The following is a 21,592-nucleotide window of genomic DNA, read 5'->3' as shown; positions in this document are numbered from 1 at the left end:
AGTGGTAAATGACCTGATAATTGGTATGAACTTGACATAACATGTACTGTGTATTACATTTGTAAACTACACTTCAGATGGAGTCAGACACTCGAGGTGCCGATGAACTATTATACTAATTTATTGTAGCAGAGTGCACAAACTGACACAAAAGTAAATTCTGAAGTCATATTGCAGCTGAATCATGTGAGGTATTGTTGATAAGAAAACAGATGGAGATGAGAAATTCAATCTAATATTTAGTTGGTTAGGCTGATACCTCTTCAGACCTTGTATCCACTAGGTGTCAGGCCAACGTTATGCAAATTTAGAGTAGAGAAAAGCTTTTGACTTTGTCCCCTGTGACTTCTAAGAAGCTCTCAAGGCTAAACTCACAGTCAGTCTGTAAACACAAGATGCATACACTGGTGAGATGAGAATTGCTTCCCTATTATTTTAGCTATTTTTAGGCACACACAACATAATATTGTCTAAAAATACACAGAAAAAAAATGAAGCTTTTCATCTATCTTCTTTTTTGTATTATTATTGCTGCAAACATTGCACTTTGGATGTCAAATCTGAAATGGCCAGATACAGAAACAATTGAAACAGACAGTGAGAATCATGTGATAACCTCTTGAGTCAATCTACCCTGGGGTATTACTCCCAAGTGCAAAGAGCTCCATGCCAGGCAACACTGAGAGCAGGGATCTGGCTTTGATGGAGAGACGTCCAAGCGTAAATCAACAAAGAGCGAGGGGGAGAGAGGGAGGTTTGAGGCGTAGTCTACAGAGACAAAGCGAGAGACAGTTGGGTTGGGGGTGTGTGTGTGTGTGTGTGTGTGTGTGTGTGTGTGTGTGTGTGTATGTTTCTGTACATTCACACATGCCTAAGCAGAGACGAGGTCTTAAATGGGCTTACAGTTAGCTGCTTAGAATTCTTGTGATGTACCCAACACACGCAGGACATGTTATTTGGAGGGAGAAAAAAAGTGCTTTGTAGCAACAAAAAATGTGGAGGTGGAGGGGGAAATGCTTTATGTTTACTCATTGTGCCCACTGTAGCTCTCACAAGGTTCCTCTCTTGTTTGCATGGCGGTCAGTCGTCGCTGCTGTGCTACATGGGAGATACTCCCTGTCCGCTAGACTGTGGGTGGAGGTGGGCGTTTATGGATATATTTTCACCTTTATGTTGCTACACGTGTGTGTGTGTGTGTGTGTGTGTGTGTGTGTGTGTGTGTGTGTGTGTGTGTGTGTGTGTGTGTGTGTGTGTGTGTGCGTGCGTGCGTGCGTGCGGCAGATATTGATATTCCACTAGTAGCAGAAGCTGAAGCCGATGTCTTTAAAGTGTCAGTCCTCCGCAGTCAGCCAGGTGTACCCGAGGTTCAGAAGAGAGAGGGCGAGTGAGGAAAGAGGGTAAAAAGAACAAGGCAGTGAGATAGTAATAAAGTGGAAAAGAGGGAAGCCATGAAAGACGGCAAAAAATATACAAAGGCAGAGGAGATGAATAGACAAACACAGAGAGAGGAAAGTGCTACAAACAGAGAGAGAGGAAGAGAGAAAATATATTGCGAGGGAATGACGAGAAAGAACTCTTTTGCAGGATTTTATGGAGGTGAAATTACTGAGATGTCTTTGAAGGCCTCTATGATTGTCTTCGCCCTCTGTGTTCTAGCCATCAGGCACACAGACAGAGAAACAGATGGACACAGGGGGAGTGGTGGATGCAGGGACAGGCAGAGGAAATGTCAGGTTTCAAAACAGAACAAATGAGGGGTTTTAAGGTTAAGCCAGGTCAGTGAGTCCATGATAACACAAAAGAATAATTTATGAAAAAGCATGGTCTGCCATAAAACAAACCACCAATCAAAAATGGAGTAACTATAGAGGGTTGGATTCGACTCTATATGGATATACAGTAATCATACCTTACGTTAAGGTATATATTTTTTCTTCGGTAGCCTTGTGTTTCAAACAGCTTGTCTTTCTTAAGAATACTATTTCAAAAAGTTAATAAAAAGTATTTTTAGAGCAGCACAAACAAACAGCACCCCTCTCATCAATGGTGGTAACAGGTTTCTGATGAAAAAGTAGAATTTCCTTCTTTGTCATCACTGTTTGAAGTATGACAAAGACTATTTAATTTCTAAAGCTGTTCCAATCATTGTTTTCATGTGAACAGTTGATAAAATGACCATGTGTAATGTGAAAGGGGTTAAGCTCGTTGTGGCGAATGCTCAAAGAATTATTAACATTATCATTTCCAGTCGTACCAGGCAGTTTTCAACAAAGAGCATAAAGTAAATCTAAAAACCCACTGCAGAATATTTGCCTAGCACCAATAACAGACAAAGTTAGCACCGAACATAGTGGAGTATTTAGCAGCTAAAGAACCAAAATATTTTTCTTGATCGTATGTCAAATACATATTCAATTTAAATTATGTCAAGCCGTTGACATTTGATTTCACACTGGACCTCCACCCTACACAGACTTTTGTTCTTTGTAGCCCTACTACTTTACCTGACTTCCTCCTTTGCTCCCGTCATAATTACTCCTGCCACTAGAGGCTGCTGCTAATCAGTTTACCAATAGATGATAATAGCCCACTGAGACAATTAGGAGTTAGAGTAGGGCCATACCCCCTCAAATCTATGCTGCCGATGACAAATAATAACTAATAACAATCGAAGCGGGTGTGGAAGCTTTCCATTGCAACCACAATCTGATCTATTGGCCACTGAGCTATTTGGGGATTAAGGGCCTTACTCAAGGGCCCCTCAGTGATGCATTGCTTTCTAATTCAACTTGATTTTCATTCAAAGAACTCTTCTTCTATGCCTCCCCATGTCTTCCTGGAAACCTGTTACACTGCTCCCTCTTTCCTCCAGCACTCCCCACGCTTTCTCGCTCTCATCGCTCTCATCGCTCTCATCGCTCTCATCGCTCTCATCGCTCTCATCACTCTCATCGCCCTCCCACACATTTCTAAACACTGTCCACATTAATGGAATGTACTTTAGTAGCAGATAATGCAGCTTGGGGATAACGACTGTCCTGACCTTGTCTAAGATGGCAGTGTTTTGTCAAACCAGACCCATTTGGTGCCTGTGTATGGATTCACATAAAAGGAACATCAAGAGCTAATCATCTAAACACTGATACAAGACTATTTGTAACAAACATTCCTTTGAATTAATAATGCCTCCTTCTTGTGAAAGTACTCTCTAGCCCTAAATCTGTTTTGGACACATGTATCTCTTGCCTGGAATGGCTGCATGTTGATAAAGTTAATGTGCTGGCTTGATATCAGCCAAAATACCATTCTTTCCATTTGATCAAAGCAGACACAGTGTTTAAAAGGATAAAAGACTATTCAAAGAAAGACCCTCTTAAAACTGTTGGGTTTTATTATGATCATTTGCAGTCTTGTCCTATCTGCAGTCTGGTCTATTTCCTCTTGACCTCTAAGTGTGTAATTGTGGACTTAAATTGGATTCGTAAGGGACACAGATAATTGCTATTTATCCTCCAAATGTTTAAGAATATCTGAGTGGCATTGTTTGCGCTCAGCTGAATGCTAGTTTTAAATAACACATTTGCTTTTATTTTTCAATCAACATGTTGAGTTAGCCCCGACCCTGACATCCTGTGGGAAAGAGGCCTCTTGTTGACAAAGATATGGTTACATAACTAACATGTTTGCATTGTCGTTTAATTCCTTTCAGCAGCTAAAGGTGAACTGGATTTTGTTAAAGCATTTCAAACAAAAGGAGCATTGTTCAAATGTGTTGTTCAGCATCACAGATAAGAGGTTTATGGATTGAGATTTCTAGTTTAAACTCTTATACAATGTCACAGTTCTTTGCCTATGGTTAACTGAGGGCAACTGTTAAACATATGTTTACTCCTTTTTATTCTAAAGAACAGCCTGTACAAAGCTTGACCTCAAATAACAACCCTGAGTCTTAGAAAAGCAAACAAATGAAACTCAATTGTAAGCTTATATGTTTACATTTTCAAAAAGAACGCAGATTGGTAAAAATATTAAACAAAAAGGCTAAGTTTAGAAGAATGTATTTTAGACACAATAAAATGAGCACCGTGTGCAAAGGTTTAAGTTTAGTTGGTGGGAGATCTTGGTGACATGACTGTAGACGTAGTAAAAGGTACTTTGGTTTTAAACGTTTAGCATTCGTCTCTGGAACTGTGCCATGTAGAGCATTGTACTTAATTCAAATTGGTTCCAAAACTCTCTCAGACTGAATGTAATGAGGCTAAAAGTTGACAGCAGAACAGTGTTGTCAGAAGTCTGGCAGCAGAGTTTCGAACAAGCCAGAGTTGATTTATTGTTCACTGACACACTGAATGTAAATGAAAAGTGCATTACAATAATATCACCAGTTTGTCACAAAGGCGTTGAGGAATTCAGTGTAATGACCTGACAGAATGTATCTCATTTTAAACAATTCTTCTGAAAACATATTTATCTTAATATATTAACTTTCTAAACAAAAAGCACAAATACAACTTCACTAACTAATATGTGAACCCAAAAAAACCTAAATAGTATCCTACATTTTTGCACACAGTCATTGGATACAGGTAGCCCATGCAGATTACAATATTTTGAAAAATAAAATAAGTAAATAGTTTTGAAACGATGAGTCAGTAATTGTTGTTGGTGAAGCTGTTGGTCGATGTTTTGGTTTATTTGAAAATGTATGAACACCTGGATATTTAAAATATCAAGATGCATAACCAGAGGAAATAGAGATCCATAATCATATGCAGGCTTGGGTCAATGCTTCTTTTGAATAATGAGATTGCCCAACATCCACAAGGGCTAGAGGAGATTTCCATGTGGTTAACAATGTCAACAAGAAGTGGGAAACAGGGGACTGAACCTGGACAACAGTGGGGTGTATTAAGGTTTGAGTCAACAGGAGGACTCATGAGACGGATAGAGAGTATGTCTTTTTGTTCACTATCTACAATAAGGCTAACTTTTTCATATTTCTTTGAGACAGATTAACCAGATTTCTGTGAAAATATGTTGCATACTTTAAAGCCAGTGCTGCAAGTTGTGAGACATGCAGGGAGATCAACAAACCTGGTATCCGTGTCTCCAATCAGCAGAGATGTTGTGTCTTGTATTATAAATGATGAGGTTAGGGCGCTATGGCACCAGAGCTAGCAGGGGAGTTAGCATTGGCAAAAACAGGGTTAGCAAACCTTAAGGCGTCAGTATGATTGAAAGAAAATGCTCCAAAAAGCCATTTCTCTTTATTTTAACAACTTTTGTCACAATGTAAATTTGACTATGTAGTGCAGTATGGTTTTCTGCACTAAAATATTTGACACATACATTACATACCTTAGCAATGTAGGTGATGAATTTGCAAGAGACATTTTATATATAGCTGTACAGTAAGTACTAGGCTCAAACTATACTACACTCTGTGGGGTTCTCCCTCCTGCGTGGGCGACTACAAGTCGCTCAGACATTTTGTCTTGAGATGTCATTTAGACAGTGAAAGAGGAAGGCCCTTGTTGCTGCAAATTATGACCATTGTCCTTCTTTCAGGTTAATAGAAAAACAGAGCAACACTGGTCCACTCTAACATCTCCCCAGTTAAATATGAACAAATGTGAGCACAGGGGGTGAGCATTATTAAAAACAATCAGTCAGTCAGATTGCAACTCACACTCTCACCGCACTGCTGTCAGCCTAAAGCTGTACGTGTCTCTATGGAGCCCCTGATATTGAATAAAGACATGCCACACTCACAGAAAACAGCTATGCTTTAATATGCAGCAGCAGTAGAAACTTTTCTTTCCCCTGAAGGTATTAGATTTCAGTGTGCCATATCCCGTTGTTCAATGGCCTGGTGTACATGGTAACAGAGTCCAACAAAAAGGAGAAGAGGCTTCTTGCTGGATTTGAGAGATGTAGACCAGTATACAGCTGTGAGGGCAGCTGTGGCTCATGTAGAGTGGTCGTCCAGAGGGTCGTTGGTTCGATCCCCAGCCCCTGCTGTCAGCATGTCGAAGTGTCCTTGGGAAAGATACTGAAGCCCAAATTGCTCCCGATGGCCAACGGTGTGTGTGAATGGTTATCACTACTGACGAGCTTGTATGGAGCCTTTGACTCTGTCAGTGTGTGTGAATGGGTGAATGCTGACATGTGTTGTAAAGTGCTTTGAGTGATTGCAAAGATTGGAAAAGTGCTATATAAATGCAATGCATTTACCATTTACTTTAACATCTTCTGCTGTCTTCATACTTGACACTTGTGCTGTTAACTGTTCAGGTATGAATCCAAATGTGTGCAGGTGTGTCCAAGAATACAACAAAACTCCAAACTATATGATTTCACTTAAACGCAAACCTTTAGTCAGAGTGCAGATAACAATGTTGACAAACACGAAATAGCCATTAAAAGCCTTGAACCCGACTACTCGTCATACAGTAAAAGTATCCCAATTTCATTTTAGCATGGCTTTTTCTTTTTTCGTCCACATAATTTGATCTGGAGAGGAGCCTCAGAGCCTCCCTGATGTGTTATGTCGCTGATTATGAGTGCAAGAAGAAAAAATAAAGCGTTAAAATTAGCATAAGTTTAGTTGAACCAAAAAACACAATAATATTTATTTTTTAATTAGTCACAAAGCGTTTTCACTTGAACATATGTAAGCTTTTTATTTTTGCAAGAATTGTATTACAGAGCAATGACGAATAATAACCCAAATAGGAAAACAAATCTAGTTATAGAGCCTTCTATTCCTATATCTCTCAGTAGTGACGACTTCATGAGCTTCTTTAACGATAAAATTATAATTATTAGAGACAAAATTAATCTCCTCCTGCCTCTCAATTGGTAATGACTTAACTTCAACCTCCGGAATTTTAAAAACATCTGTAACTCCTGAAATATATCTAGACTGTTTTACTCCAATCAACCATAACCAACTAATTTCAACAATCTCATCGTCTAAGCCATCAACCTGTCTTTTAGACCCGATTCCAACTAAACTGTTTAAAGAAGTTTTATCCTTAATTAACACCTCGTTATTAAATATGATCAACCTGTCTCTATTATCTGGCTACGTACCACAATCCTTTAAAGTAGCTGTAATAAAACCACTTCTTAAAAAACCTAGTCTTGAACCAGAGGTTTTAGCCAACTATAGGCCGATATCTAACCTTCCCTTTCTCGCTAAAATTCTTGAGAAAACAGTTGCAAAACAGTTGTGTGATTTTTTACATAATAATAGTTTATTTGAGGTTTTTCAATCTGGATTTAGAGTTCATCATAGCACAGAGACGGCACTGGTGAAAGTTACCAATGACCTTCTATTGGCATCAGACAAAGGACTTGTCTCTGTTCTTGTCTTGTTAGACCTCAGTGCTGCTTTCGACACTGTTGATCAGGACATTCTACTACAGAGACTGGAACATTGTGTTGGCATAAAAGGAACCGCACTAAGCTGGTTCAAGTCCTATTTATCTGAGCGATCTCAATTTGTATGTGTTAACGATAAATCCTCCATGACAGCCAAAGTCAGTCTTGGAGTTCCGCAGGGTTCTGTACTTGGACCGATTCTATTCACCTTATATATGCTTCCTTTGGGCAATATTATAAGGAACCACTCTATAAACTTTCATTGTTATGCGGATTGATACCCAATTATATCTATAGTCTCTAAGAGTACAATGGGAGCCAGAGCCTTCAGCTATCAAGCTCCTCTCCAGTGGAACCAGCTTCCAGTTTGTGTTCGGGAGGCAGACACCCTCTCCACATTTAAGAGTAGGCTAAAGACTTTCCTTTTTGATAAAGCTTATAGTTAGGGCTGGCTCAGGTTTTCCCTGGATCAGCCCCTAGTTATGTTGCTATAGGCTTAGACTGCCGGGGGACACCTCCCTGCTCTCTTCCTTCTCTTCCTCTCTTCTCCCCTCCCGCTCTCTTCTTCTCCCTCTCTATCTGTATGCATTTATGTAAATGTATGTTACTAACTCATCATCCGGGGTATCATCCCCGGAGTTTCTGTGTCTCTCATGTGGCAGGTTGCCACTGATAAAGTTTACGTCAGGATCATGAATCGTGGCTGCGCCTGCTGACCTGGTCCTGCTGGATACCGGGAAGCCTTTTTGACATTTTCCTGGATTCATCCAAACTTTCTCTTTTTCAACACAACATCATTTCTGTCACATGTTGTATTTGTACTATGTTGTTTATCCTGTACACACGACATCTATTGCACGTCTGTCCGTCCTGGGAGAGGGATCCCTCCTCAGTTGCTCTCCCTGAGGTTTCTTCCATGTTTCCCTTTAATTATAGGGTTTCTTTTAGGGAGTTTTTCCTTGTGCGATGCGAGGGTCTAAGGACAGAGGGTGTCGTAACCTGTACAGTCTGTAAAGCACACTGAGACAAATGTATAATTTATATTATTATATTTGTATTATTTATTTTTATTTATATTGATATTGGGCTATACAAATACATTTGATTTGATTTGATTTGATTTAATTAACTAAAATTACATTTGGTTTTGATGGTCTTCACTTATCAGTCATTGTAAGCTGAAGTCATTGTCCTGTAAATTCATACTACTCAGAGGAGAGGAGGGATATTGGAATATAGTCTACTTTTGTTGAGGGAGACCACCCAAATGGTAGCCCAAATTATCACATCTTCCCCCAAAACAAATTTTTGAAAAGGAACTGAACTAAAGAAACAACAGTGAACTCTTGATACAATAGGGTGTTTAGTATTTAGGGTTAACTGTATGAAACTGACTAAAGCTACGTACTTTAAGAAAACTTCCTCACTAAAAGCCTATTCAAACCACTGATTCCCGATTTCAGTGCTCTACATGGCATTTATTTCCAACCAGCCAGTTAATTACATTGTCTTTGTGTCAACGGCCTAAAGCAGTCGCTCATTAGCTGGCCAATATGAAAAACCAGCAGGACCAGCATTGAAGACGAGTGATACAAACATTCTCTCGCCCTCTAAATCTCACTCTCTCTCTCTCTCTTGTGTGTCTCTCTCCCTCTCTCTCTCTCACTCTTTCTCTCTCTCCCTTTTCCCAATCTGTAATCCTGCGATCAGTTGTCCAGGCAACAGTGCTGGCTACCGTTCCGCCACGTGCGCAGTGCTGCTGGGTCAGGATGAAAGTGCCTGGAGGTGCGATGCTAATCACCCATTGCACCCCACTGGAGATATCCATAGAAATCCTGGGCATAAGCCTGCCCCGAGGTTTTTCTCCCAGCGATGGTGCAACAACTCTGTGTGTTATTAGTGCTCTGGTGTGAAAGGTCTCTGTCTTTCACATAAATAAATGAAAGTAATTCCAGAACCGTTATTTGTTGTTTCACTTAAAAATGGATCATAGTGGTGTGTTTACAAGCAGAGCGTATAATGAATTTTCGGCTTTATTAAATGGATATTTCGTACTTTTAGACAATTTTACTCCAGGGCTCAATCCACAAATCAACACTTTACAAGACACATTGGAACTGTTTTGAAAATCAAGATATTCATGCTATTTAGACACAATATTACTCTGTATCTGCTGAAATAATATACAGTGAGCACAGGATGTGTAGGGGGAAGCTGTTGGAGTGTGGAAGTTGAGTCTGTGGGAAACTACATAGCACAGAACAAACAAATAAGTGTGCATGTGCACATTCTTTACCTATACTGTGAACCACAATACTGCATGAAAGTAAATGCACACACCTCTTGTCTGCTTTCTTGCATGGCATCAATAACACTCATCGGGCTCTGTTGTTGAGGTATTAGCTCACAACATTCTGCACTGCAGTTCCTTCCGTAATCTCTCCGCCAAACTTCATGTGAACTCTGGTGCGCATAATACCTTCATTCAGTCAACAATGGCATGTGGAACAATAGCACAAAGCAGAGTTTCTGAAATGTTTTTGTGGCAAAATAATAAAAGTAAATGGAAGATTTTATTTCCATATGTGATCTCTTAATACTGTGGCGAGGGAGAAGGCTCTTTGTGTGTTGACCTTCTGGAGAGAGACATGTATGTGGTACATGTACAGAATGTAGACAAAGAATAGACAAAAATATAGTCACTTACACCACATTGTGTTTGATTTGAGATTAACGTGAGTGTGCTTTCAGTCCTACATGAAATACATTTTCCACATACTGTAGATACACATTGTTAATATCTGGGAGAATACATGCAAAGTGCTGTTGTAATCCACATGTCTGTCTCTTTTTAAATGTAGGTTTAAATTAGAATCAATATAATAGGGTAGAGTCAGTCTGTTCACTCTGGCAGAGGCACCACATTTAATGTGAAAGATGTTAGATGGGAAATGAAAGTGTTATTTTCTTACAGGGTCTCCACTTTCCTGTTTCAATTTCTTCCCAGTCATTTTCTTGGATTGTCAGTCTGTCAGCTTCTCATCATAGTGTCTGTCTGTTTGTCTGTCTGTCTGTCTGTCTGTCTGTCTGTCTGTCCTGCCTGCCTGCCTGCCTGCCTGCCTGCCTGCCTGCCTGCCTGCCTGTCTGTCTGTCTGTCTGGATCCTCTCTGACTGCTGCTTTTGGTTGTCAAACAAAAACAGATGCATGGTGCCTGATAGAAATTACAAACTCTTGTCAACAAACACAGAGAACGTTCCATTTTCCACTCGGGGGTGGTTAGAGTATATTTCCCTCCAACAAAGTGACAAGAAAGAAAACAAAGAAATCTGTCATAGCTGAAATTACAGTCTAGCGGTTTAATGAGAAGTGGAGACATAATTTGGCAATTTACTATTCAATGAGCTGGTTTCACAGACGTGCACCATGAGTGGTTTTATCTGTTTATGCACAGGAATACATTGTGGCACTTGTGTATCATTTGTACAAGCACAGAGAGTGAATTTAATTGTGTGCTTGTAGAACGTACACACACAAATTACAAAAGCCTCTTCTCTATACTCGTGTTATTTAAATAGCTTAAACATTACAGGATTGTAAATGTACTTAATGTCACTCTGAAATGAACTTGGTGAATCCAACTCCCTCTTCGTCTCCCCTCTAGCTATGGTCTTTGCCAGAGTTCACACTCTTTGCAAAGTCGACTCGAGCTGATTTGATTTGTGTCACTTTGTGAATACCTTTTCTCCCCACTGCTTTGTCACTGCGTACCAGACTTGTAAATACTCATCCTGACCTCGAACAGCCCGACAGCCCTCAGAGATAATCCCCACAGCCTCACTGAAGAGTGGAGAAACTGTGTAGAAAAATCCTTGGGGAGAGAGTGACTGTTGGAAAATTCTCACCAAATTTTCTTTTCTTATTTATCTTTGTGACAGTGGGTCCAGAGAAGGGGATGACAGTGTGGTGTGCTGGCCCGGCGTGTTAGGGAGAGGCTGCGATCATGAGTGGCAGTAGAGAGACAACAGTGAAGGAAAGGGACGGAGAGGCCAGGGACAAGAGCTGCGATGGTAATGCACTGTCACATCGATGAGGCCACGGCACGAGGAGTTGGGAAAGGGGTCAGCTCCACAACCCATCTCCCAGTATCTCTGCTTGGAGCTCCAATTTTCACTGCTATTATTTGTTTGGTCTTTCTCTGTCTATGTATTCATATTTTCTTCTTCCCCTAATCTGCCACTGTTTCACTGTAACTATTCTTCCCTCCACTTCTCTATTCTTTCTACAACGAACACAATCATTTGTCCCCCTTGTCTTTGTCGCTCTCCTCTCAGTCTGTCCAACTCTTTACAATTCACTACAATGTTCTGGACTCTAAACTTTTTCTTGTATTGATTTAAGGGACTGAAGCCAGGATTAAGCAAGGCCCCTTTAAAGCCTGTTTGTGTGACACAAATAATAGTACAGTATAGGGCTATTTTATTCAAAATAAATATTAGATTTTTAATCATATGTTTGAATTCAAAATGTAAAGTGTTAAAGCACAATAGCCTGTGAAATGTTCTGTCTGTCTCCCATTGCATGTCGTACTGCCCAAGGAAGTTAAACTATAGTTGTTCATGTGTTTCAACCATAGACTGTGTAGAATAGGTTTTAACTTGATTTTCTTTTAAACGTGACAGCCCTTGTATGCTGCAATCAAATTGACAAAGATGCAGTGGTGTAAAGTAAAAGTAGTATAATTACTCAAGTACTGTTGAGATATTGGTACTTTATGTATTTCTATTTCATGCCACTTTATACACCGCTTCATTTTAGTATCACTTTTTTTCCCTCTACATTTGTTTTAATACTTAGCGTTGCTAGTAATGTGTGGATTAAATATCATAATAATAATAAACTTTATTTATATAGCACTTTTTTAACAATGTTACAAAGTGCTTTACAAAACAAAATTATTATTACCATACAGAGAAAAGTTTTTTGAAGAGATTTAAAAGAAGCTAGAGACTTAGTGTGCCTGAGTTGAGTAGGCAGAGAGTTCCACAGTGTGGGTGCTTTAATAGCAAAAGTCCGATCACCCTTTGTCACAAACCGTGACCTGCGTGTAACCAACAGGGCTCCATATACGGCTCTTAATGGTCAGGAGGGCACATACCAGGTCAATAATTCAGAGATGTATTTAGGAGCAAGGCCATCTAAGGCCTTGAAAGTGAGCAATACAATTTTAAAATCAATTTGAAATCTAACAGGGAGCCGCTGTAGGGAGGCAAGCACATGGGTGATAATGCCTCTCTGTCCCGGTAATGAGTCGAGCAGCAGCGTTTTGTACCAACTGGACTTGTTGGAGGGAGTTCTGGCTAATACCTGAGCAAAGTGCATTGCAGTACTCAAGCCAAAAATAGATAAAAGCATGTACAACTTAGATCAGCAATTGATAAAAATGACCAAATTTGAGATATTATCTTTAGCGGGAAGAAACATGACTGAACAACATTTTTGACCCGATCATCAAAACAGAGGTTAGCATCAAATATTGCCCCTAGATCCCAGCCGCCTGCTTAATATTTTTTTTTTGACAGACCGCAATGATAGCACAAAAAGAGCTGCTGGAATATGGAGGACCGAACAGAATGACCTCATGACATATCATCGTGACATTTAAATCCGAAATGTTTTGTTAAGCACTTCTAGTAATATGTTATTTCTACTCTTACTAAAGCATTTTCCACACCACTGGTGATCATCTATATTAGTGTTGTTTCTCTGCATGTACACTCTGTCATTCCCACAGAGTGCCAGGCGGGTGGCATTAGGCTGGGTGGGCGACACTAAGGTGTCCAAAATGTCTGTGCAGCCCATTGAGCTGCACAGAGGAGCTTAGGGAGAAAGAAAACAGTGCTAATCATTACCCACACCCTCGCCCACCGCCCTTCCCTTTCCTCTCTGCTCCTTCCCACCTCCTTCCTCTCATTAAAATAAGTCTGAGAGATCTAGCCTGCATACTGATGCTTTGTTAAGCGTCTTAATTTAACTTGAGGATTCTTAATGTGCCATCATTCAAATACTTCGTCTGTGTGCTCTCGGCTGCTTAGTCCGAATTGCCCTCTGTGCTGCATTTATCTCCACCTCCTCCGCTGCACATCCATTCAGCTTTTGGTGGAAGGGAGGAAGGGCTCTGTGGCAGATTTGTAATGTGCGGGCATGGAGGAAAAGGACATTGACTCTTTATACAACAGAGGAAACAAAAGCGTTCACTTGGTGCCAGCTGGGAGTTTCTTCACCAGCCAGGAGAGAGAGAGTGCAAAGTGAGAAAGTGAAAGGAGAAAAGAAGGAGTGGGGAAAAGTTACTGGACTAGATGGGGCAGGTTGACATCAATAGAATCCCAAGCAGGGGCACAAATTAGCCGTGCGAGAGGCAGCGCAGCATGGGAGCAGACAGCTGGGGCCCCGCGCGCAATGCCACCAGGGGATTAGTGGGGTTTCAGGATCTGACACAGAGGGGATGAGCGTCATGGGCAGAATAAAGAGCAACGCAGGGATTAGAGAGCTTCCCGACACTCCACCAACACTCATGAAGGGTTTAAAGGGCTATAGATATCATTAATGAATGGACAGAGAGAGAGACAGAGGGAGAAGGTTGTGGGGGTTGTCTTTTTGCTTTTATTCAGCCTGACCCCCCTGCGTTGCCACTCTGATTTTTAATGATCATACATTCCACGTACATACATTAAAAGTCAATGAGAGAGGGGCCAAAGAGGCAAAATGTCTTGATCCTTCAACATAACACACAACATACCAGACAGAGATGGCCGCCGCTGACTGCTGTAGGTTCAGTTCATGCCACCCTCTGAATTATTCATCTGAAAGTCGTGGTGAAAATGCCAAACATATATTTGAATATTTGTACGTCTTTTGTGCGAGTGAACTGGAACAACAAGATAGTACTCATTGTGCAGTGCATGTGGGTGTTCTGCCAGGATGCGTGTAGGTATCAAATTCTGCATTCAGATGTGGAGTATGGGGTGATTTGTGGAGTCACACGGCTGTGTCTTGTTTTATAAAAAGGAAATTGCTGAATTTTCTCTTATAAGCAGAAGCGTGTCTTCAGATAGGCACAGCCCCACCGGCCTGTCCACACAACCGCTGCAGGGATTTGACACCAAGATAACCTTTGTTACTCACAACACATCAAAGATGAGACAAACTCATGGTGTTAAAATGATTTTTGGAAAATGCCTCGGAGAAGTAAAAGTTTGCAGAATATCATCACAATCTGTGAACTTAAAAATACTCACGTGCAGCCGTTTCCATGATGATATAAAACACTAATGGGATATCCTGGACAGGAAGGCATGGGGAGATAAGTCTGCCTGTTGTTTAGGAACATGGAGTTATCATCTCCCCTCTTGTCGCCAGAGCTCTGTGTGTTGCTCTAATGGAGTCTTTATCATGAAAGAGTTAACTACTTATCACTGGTTCGCTGCTACACATCAAGAGCACAAATGGATTTGCTGAAGGGGCAGAATGCACTTTGATGAACTTCAGTCGAAGTTTATTGAAAGCAAATGTGCATCCACGGGAAGGCCTCGGCTTGCTCTTTTAGCAGTATCTCAGTCTGTGGGTACAGGATGGCTGTTTTGAGATAGATTGAGATGCTGTATAAGGTACAGGCCATGACGGAGCTATGCTTGTCTGCATGCGTGTCGAGCCATCACATATAGAAGTACAGGGTCATGGATTTTGTCACATCTCAGAAGAAAACAGAGAGATCCGACATGGTGCTTTTATGCTTATTTTCTTCTTCACAGCGTGGACTTCACGCTCAGTATGCCCAGACGACACACATCCAAATTTTTTGGAAACGAATCCTTTGACGCACTGAAGTCCCTGCCTCCCAACGGGCGCAAACACAAAAGCCATCTGAGTCCTGCTGTGTCAGGGAAGCCCCACCTTGTCCTCGAATACAGTATCCCACCATTGTCCTTAGAGATCCCCTGCCTCCTCAGGAAGGCTGTGTGTTTGTGTGTGTTTGTGTGTGTGTGTGTGTGGGGGGCTTCTTTTTTGCCCTCAAACATAGTGTATAACCTGTACTAATATGCCTGAGGAACAAATAATATGTGGCTGTGTCTGTGAAGTTGTTTTAAATTGCTGTAATTCTTGTATCCTGACTGATTTTACACAGAAGAGCGTTGTTGCAATTAGTGTGCTCTTGTGTACTCTTGATGTGGCAGTATATGCATAGGAGAAAAAAGGAGACTTAGCCAGAACTTAATTTAGAAGAAGCAACTCTCATAAGTGAAATATTGCAAAACCAAAAAAATTGTTTTCTGTAATTGCAACACTGATGATGGTGCTGGCAATTTTTCTAAAAAGGTTTTATTTGAAAGCTGCAATAACAAGGTGTAGAAATTTGAACGCAGCTTAATTACTTCCTTGTTGTCAACACACTTTGTTAAAAATGAAATGAGGAGCTTTGTTGAATACAAATCTCAAACTCAGACCTTAAAGTGAAGCATTAGCTTCCCGGCAAACACTCGAGCCAGTGCTGGTGATCTCATTACCGCCACCCATTTTCACATTGAGATTTTAATCATCGGCTACAGTATTTCTGATTGATGTGTGCGTGCGAGTTTGTGTGTACACACATACATCCATGCACAAACGGGGGGTTGTAATACATCTTTGTAATTAGTCTCATAATTATGAAGCAATAAACTGCAGTACACATGGGAGACTGATCCATCTCTGGGATACTACAATTACCCTGCTAAGATGTGTTGCTGTGACAAATCTGCAGAAGCAAAGCGGAGCTGTGCACTGTTCTGCTTAAAACAACATGCAGAACCCTGGCCAAGTTCAGGTTTGTGTTTACAAATGTGTATGGGATGTATGAATTTGTCAAAACAAAGGGTTTGCATGGTTTATTTGAGTGGAACCGAATCATCTCACTCACTCACACACACACACACACACACACACACACACACACACACACACACACACACACACACACACACACACACACACACACACACACACACACACACACACACATACACACACACACACACACTTCCAGTCCTGTTGCCACTTCTATCTCCCAACATTATTTTCCAAAGGGCTGTCTAGACTGCAATCCCAAGTCTTGAAATGCTGATGCACAACAGCTCGTCTTCGAGTTCTCGTCAATCTGTTCGATGTGGTGATATCACATGGCCACTGCTTGAGTCTAAATTGGCTTTGGCTCCATTAGCTCCAACGGTGCCTCATTATCAGCAGCCAACATCTAGCCTGCAGGTTCAGACCTCTGCTACTCCGCCACCCACTAGTTCCACATCACACGCACATGCACTGAACTCACAGGTATGCACGAGCCCACACATACGGGGATGTTATCTCACACTCTAATACTTTAATTTCTATGTCTTTGATTAAGACAGCAGGATGTTCAGTTGTGCTACTGAGCACACCTGCTTTCATAGCAGACACCCACAAAGGATCATCAGCTGGAGATGGAAATCAGAGCTGAGGTGGTGAAGTTTTGTGACGACAACATGATGGTAGAAATTATTTAATGTGATTAAACGTGAACGTCACAACATCATCATCCCCCTCCTCTGTTTGCACAGCAGTGAAACGTGTATTAAACACCCATGCACAGTACAAGTATGTGTGCACAGAGCAAAGGTTTGCTTAAATTCCATGTACACACACACTCAACTACACACAGAAAATGTCACTTGGTGTGACCTTTTCTAAACAACGTGCAGACCTTTTTTCCATTCAGCATCAGCGATCACAGTCGGATCATGATGGACGTCATGCCTGCAAGTCATACTCCTGCAAAATAATGGATCACTGGTTTCTAATCTATACTTTGTTTTCTTCAGTTACTACCTAAAAGCAAGATAGATCATACAGAAATGGATAACAGATAAGTACAGGTTCGGATGAAGGTTTAAAATTATATACAAGTATGTTAAATGGTAACTTCGGTATTTTTCAACCTGGATCCTATTTTCCCATGTTTTTGTGTCTCAGTGACTAATGGGGACAACTATTTTTTTAATTGATCCAGTATTGAGGGAGAGCGCTGAAGCCGGCGCTTTTAAAGGAATAGTTTCACATTTTTGGAGATATGAGTATTTGCTTTCTTGCTGAGTGTTTATAAAAAGATTGTTATGACTACAGCCAGATGCCACTTAGCTAAGCCTAGCTTAGCATAAAGACTGGAAACGGGCGGAAACAGCTGTTGTATCGATCATCTCATTTAAGAGAATTTCACAGAATATCTAACTATTCCTTTGAGGCTGTTGTAGCACACGCCTGCTTCTTGACTCCTCCAGACACTTGATAATGATCCTCACTCTGTAGTCTGTCAATTGTTTTATGTCTCTAGCATTTTCTCCACTGCTTCTTTTTCGGTGTGGCGTGCAGGAAAGACAGCACTTCTCTAAACCACCTGCAGTCATCTACAATCTGCAATCATTAGAAAGAATGAGGCATAGTTAGCATAAAAGCAGATGTGAAAAAGTCTGAGTCATGAACATCATCGTGAGTCAACTGACACGACTCAAAATAAAAATATAAGTAAGAAGGAAGCAAAAAGGCTTACAAGGAAAGAGATAGTCAAGGAAGAAAAGAAAGAAAAGTATAACATAATGGGTACCTGATTTTTTTTTTTTTAAATGGGTGAAGGGCAGAAGTAAACCAAGTTCTGTAAAGAAGAGCAAGAATGCTGAACAGCACTAATTTGATTCCCTGGGATCTTGGAGGAAGTTTAGTGAAGACAGCTGCGAGTAAAGGCTACAATTGCCAAAACAAGAAACTGTCATTGGATTAGGACTCTTGCTGCCAGGTGAAGCACACACAAGCTAGTGTTTTCATGAGTGGAAAACATTTGCAATATAGGGATTATAAAATGTAAACGTATATGTTTGGTTGTAAGGCATATACAATTATTCCCTTTTATTTACAAGGATTTTTATGTAACACAAGTTTTCACAAATGTTCTGTAAAAGTAATCAAATACTAAGAAGAAAAACAGAGATTGAACTAAATTGAGTGAGAGACATAAAAGGAGATTTATTTATTTGGCCTGCAACTGTATAATTGCCATAATTAGACTATCTTAAATTGCAGGCCATGGTTCTCTGTGATGTCCCAGGATAAGATGAATGTTGATAACTATTGAATCAGCCTGCTATAAATAATTGAAGTGACAAACAGGTCGGAGTGCTTGAAGGCAACAATCCTCAGTCCCATCTCATTTCAAGTATGAGTGTTTAATAACCGCTCTCTCAGGTCATAACTTGAGCCTCCCATCCCTCTCTTTCTTTTCGTTCATTCATCCATCACCATCCAAAGAAACAGGGTCAGTTTATTGAAGCTTTCCTCGGGCCCTTTCTTGTTGTCTGGCGCTGCTTATGTAAACCAGACAGCCTTGGCTGACCGGACACGACAGCTCAAACTAGAATGGGCCCGATTACATTCTGATGAGCTCCTTATCAGCGCCGGTTGTCTAAGAATTCACTCTCTTTCTCTCGTCACGATAATCAAATCAAAGATATTCTTACATCGTCTTACAAAGCTATTCTTACACATGATATCTTGTATCTTCCCCCCTTCTGATTTGCTACATTGGTATTCTTGTTTCCTTGTTATTTCCTTTGAACCATCATGGTGTCTTTAAACTGATCTTTTCTAAACTCAGCAATTCCCCCGCTGTTTACAGAGGCTTTACCTTCACAGCCTACTGCTCAGTCCTACGGAACCACGTTTGTCAAGGAACGTGAAAGAAAGCACAGAGGAAGGAAGGGAACATTGGTTGCCTGCCTGTATTTGTGGTAGCATACAAACTAAATTCAATTGTTGTGCAGTTGAAAAGTAGCAGGTGCAACACAAAATGTGTAAAACTAGGTTATAGGAATGTGGCTTTGAAAAAGGAGCGCAACCTCAGAACTCCATGGAACTGGGAGGGAATGGACTTTGTTATTGTTGCTGAAAAAACAAACAGTGATCCCACGCCGGGCCCAGAAAGAATCAGTCTGAAACGAACAGTAAACACAGTTCAGCCCAAGTCAAGCTGGTGGGAGTCTCATGTAAATAATTAACCCAATGCAGGCAATGCAGGTGGATGGTGCTAGAAGTAAAGTTTACACTGAAATGTGGGAAGTGTGAGTTGCTGCACTGTGGATCAATAAGTGTTAATAAATGCAGTGTAGTTCATTTTGGAGTTTCATTAGGCTATACTCTCTAATTCACAGGAATTGGAAGTGTCTCTCCAAACACAAGCATAAACATGATTCAGGTGAGTGGGCAGTGAAAGTGGCCTGATAAACAAAAAGCCTGCAGCACTCTGTCCCTGTATGTAGCAGATGCTTTTTTAGGTGAGGAAACTAATTAATATTAAAAGGGGACAGTTCACCCCAAAATAAAAACAATATATTTTTCCTTTTTCAATCTAGATTGTTTTGGTGCGAGTGGCAGAGTGTTAGAGATATCGGTTGTAGAGAGGTCTGCCTTCTCTCGTTAATGATAGAGCTAGATGGCACTCAACTCGTGGTGCTCAAAGCTTGCATCTACTTATGAATGAGAGGCTCTCTTGAGCTCTCCTGAGCCAGCTAACGTTACAGCTCAGCTGAGGAGGACGCCATTATGTTTACATCTCGCACTGTCACAAGCACGAGCCTCTCGTCCACGATTAGAAGCACACTTCTTTCTGCACTGCGATACACTAGATAAAAAAAATATTTCCCACATGAAACTGCTCACAATAAGGTCTGTGGATTATCTTGAGTAGCCGGGTCATTATTTCTGAAAAGAGACATTGCTGTTTTTCAAATGTATTTTTTAGGCTCTTCGAGCACCGCAAGCCGAGTGCCATCTAGTTTCATTATGTTCAAGAGAAGGCCGACATCGCTACGGCCGAGATTTTCAATACTCTGGGACTCTCACAGAAACAATCTAGATTGATAAGTAGCACTACAGGTGAGAGGAAAATATGTATTTTTAATTTTGGGGTGAGCTGTCCCTTTAACACAGAGGTCGGTAACCATTACTATCAAAGAGCCATTTTGCCTCCTCTTCCACCAAATAAGATTTGTCTGGAGCCGCAAATCATATTTGATAACACAGCTTATACATTTTATATATAGTTATACTATATTTCAGAGTTCACTAACTAGCGGTACCGCGGTCCGAGTCCGGAACCAGACGCCGACCTATAATCAATAAATTATTGACGGATTTTCAATTTTGACGGGGCGCTTCCATTTTAACCGGCGCAGCTTTTCTCGTATTTACGGCACAGGTTTAGCGGCTCAGGGAACTCACAGAACAATTGCGTTTGAGTTAAGCCATCCCACGTGATGCTACGCAGCCAATCAAATCTGTGCATTCCAGGCGGGAAACATTGCGACTCTGAATACAGACAGATGAGAGGCGAGAGACAGACGGAAAGACGAGTTAGCGATACAGGGAGAGAACAATAACTACTCATGGCGCTCTCCAAGAAGAGTCAACAGAGCTTTCAACCCAGGATGGACTCATTCATGTTCATCCTTCCCACTGGGAGCACAACACCTGTGTCTCATATGCTCAGAGACCGTGGTGCTCATTAACAGTGGTGATGTGAAACGCCACTGTGAGACAAAGCACAACGTTTTTGACCAAACATACCCTCTCAAGTCTGAACTGAGGGCACAGAACATAAGCACTCAGAGCCCAATATGATTTTGATTTGTGACAAAATAAAGCAGATAGGCCACCTGTCAGCATCAGCCACAGAGCAGTTTAACCCAGGATGTGCTAGTCTGGGTTAAACTGTTCAATTGTTAAGATGTGTTGAGACTGATTTATTCTAACATTGGTTGAGAGTTAAATCAAGATGTGAAACAGTTAAAGAAAAAGAGAAACTCAAGCTGCTGCTACACTTTATTTTATTTTTCTAAGATTAAGCACTTTATTTTAAGATGCACAATTTTTCAAAAGCCATTTTATTTATTTTTTATTTAAATGAAGCCCGAGAAGAACATTATACATATCTATAGTATTATATATCTGTATAGTTCAATGTTAAGTGACAATAAATATTGTCTAAATGTTTTTAAATTGAACTTTCTTTAATAGATTTGATAGTTAGTTGTTCATTACGTGCAGACGTTGATACAGCTACTAGGCTGCTTCAATATGTATCACACTAAT

Source organism: Cottoperca gobio, chromosome 16, assembly GCF_900634415.1.
Source record: "Cottoperca gobio chromosome 16, fCotGob3.1, whole genome shotgun sequence".
Classification (NCBI taxonomy): domain Eukaryota; kingdom Metazoa; phylum Chordata; class Actinopteri; order Perciformes; family Bovichtidae; genus Cottoperca; species Cottoperca gobio.
This window is presented reverse-complemented; position numbering follows the sequence as displayed.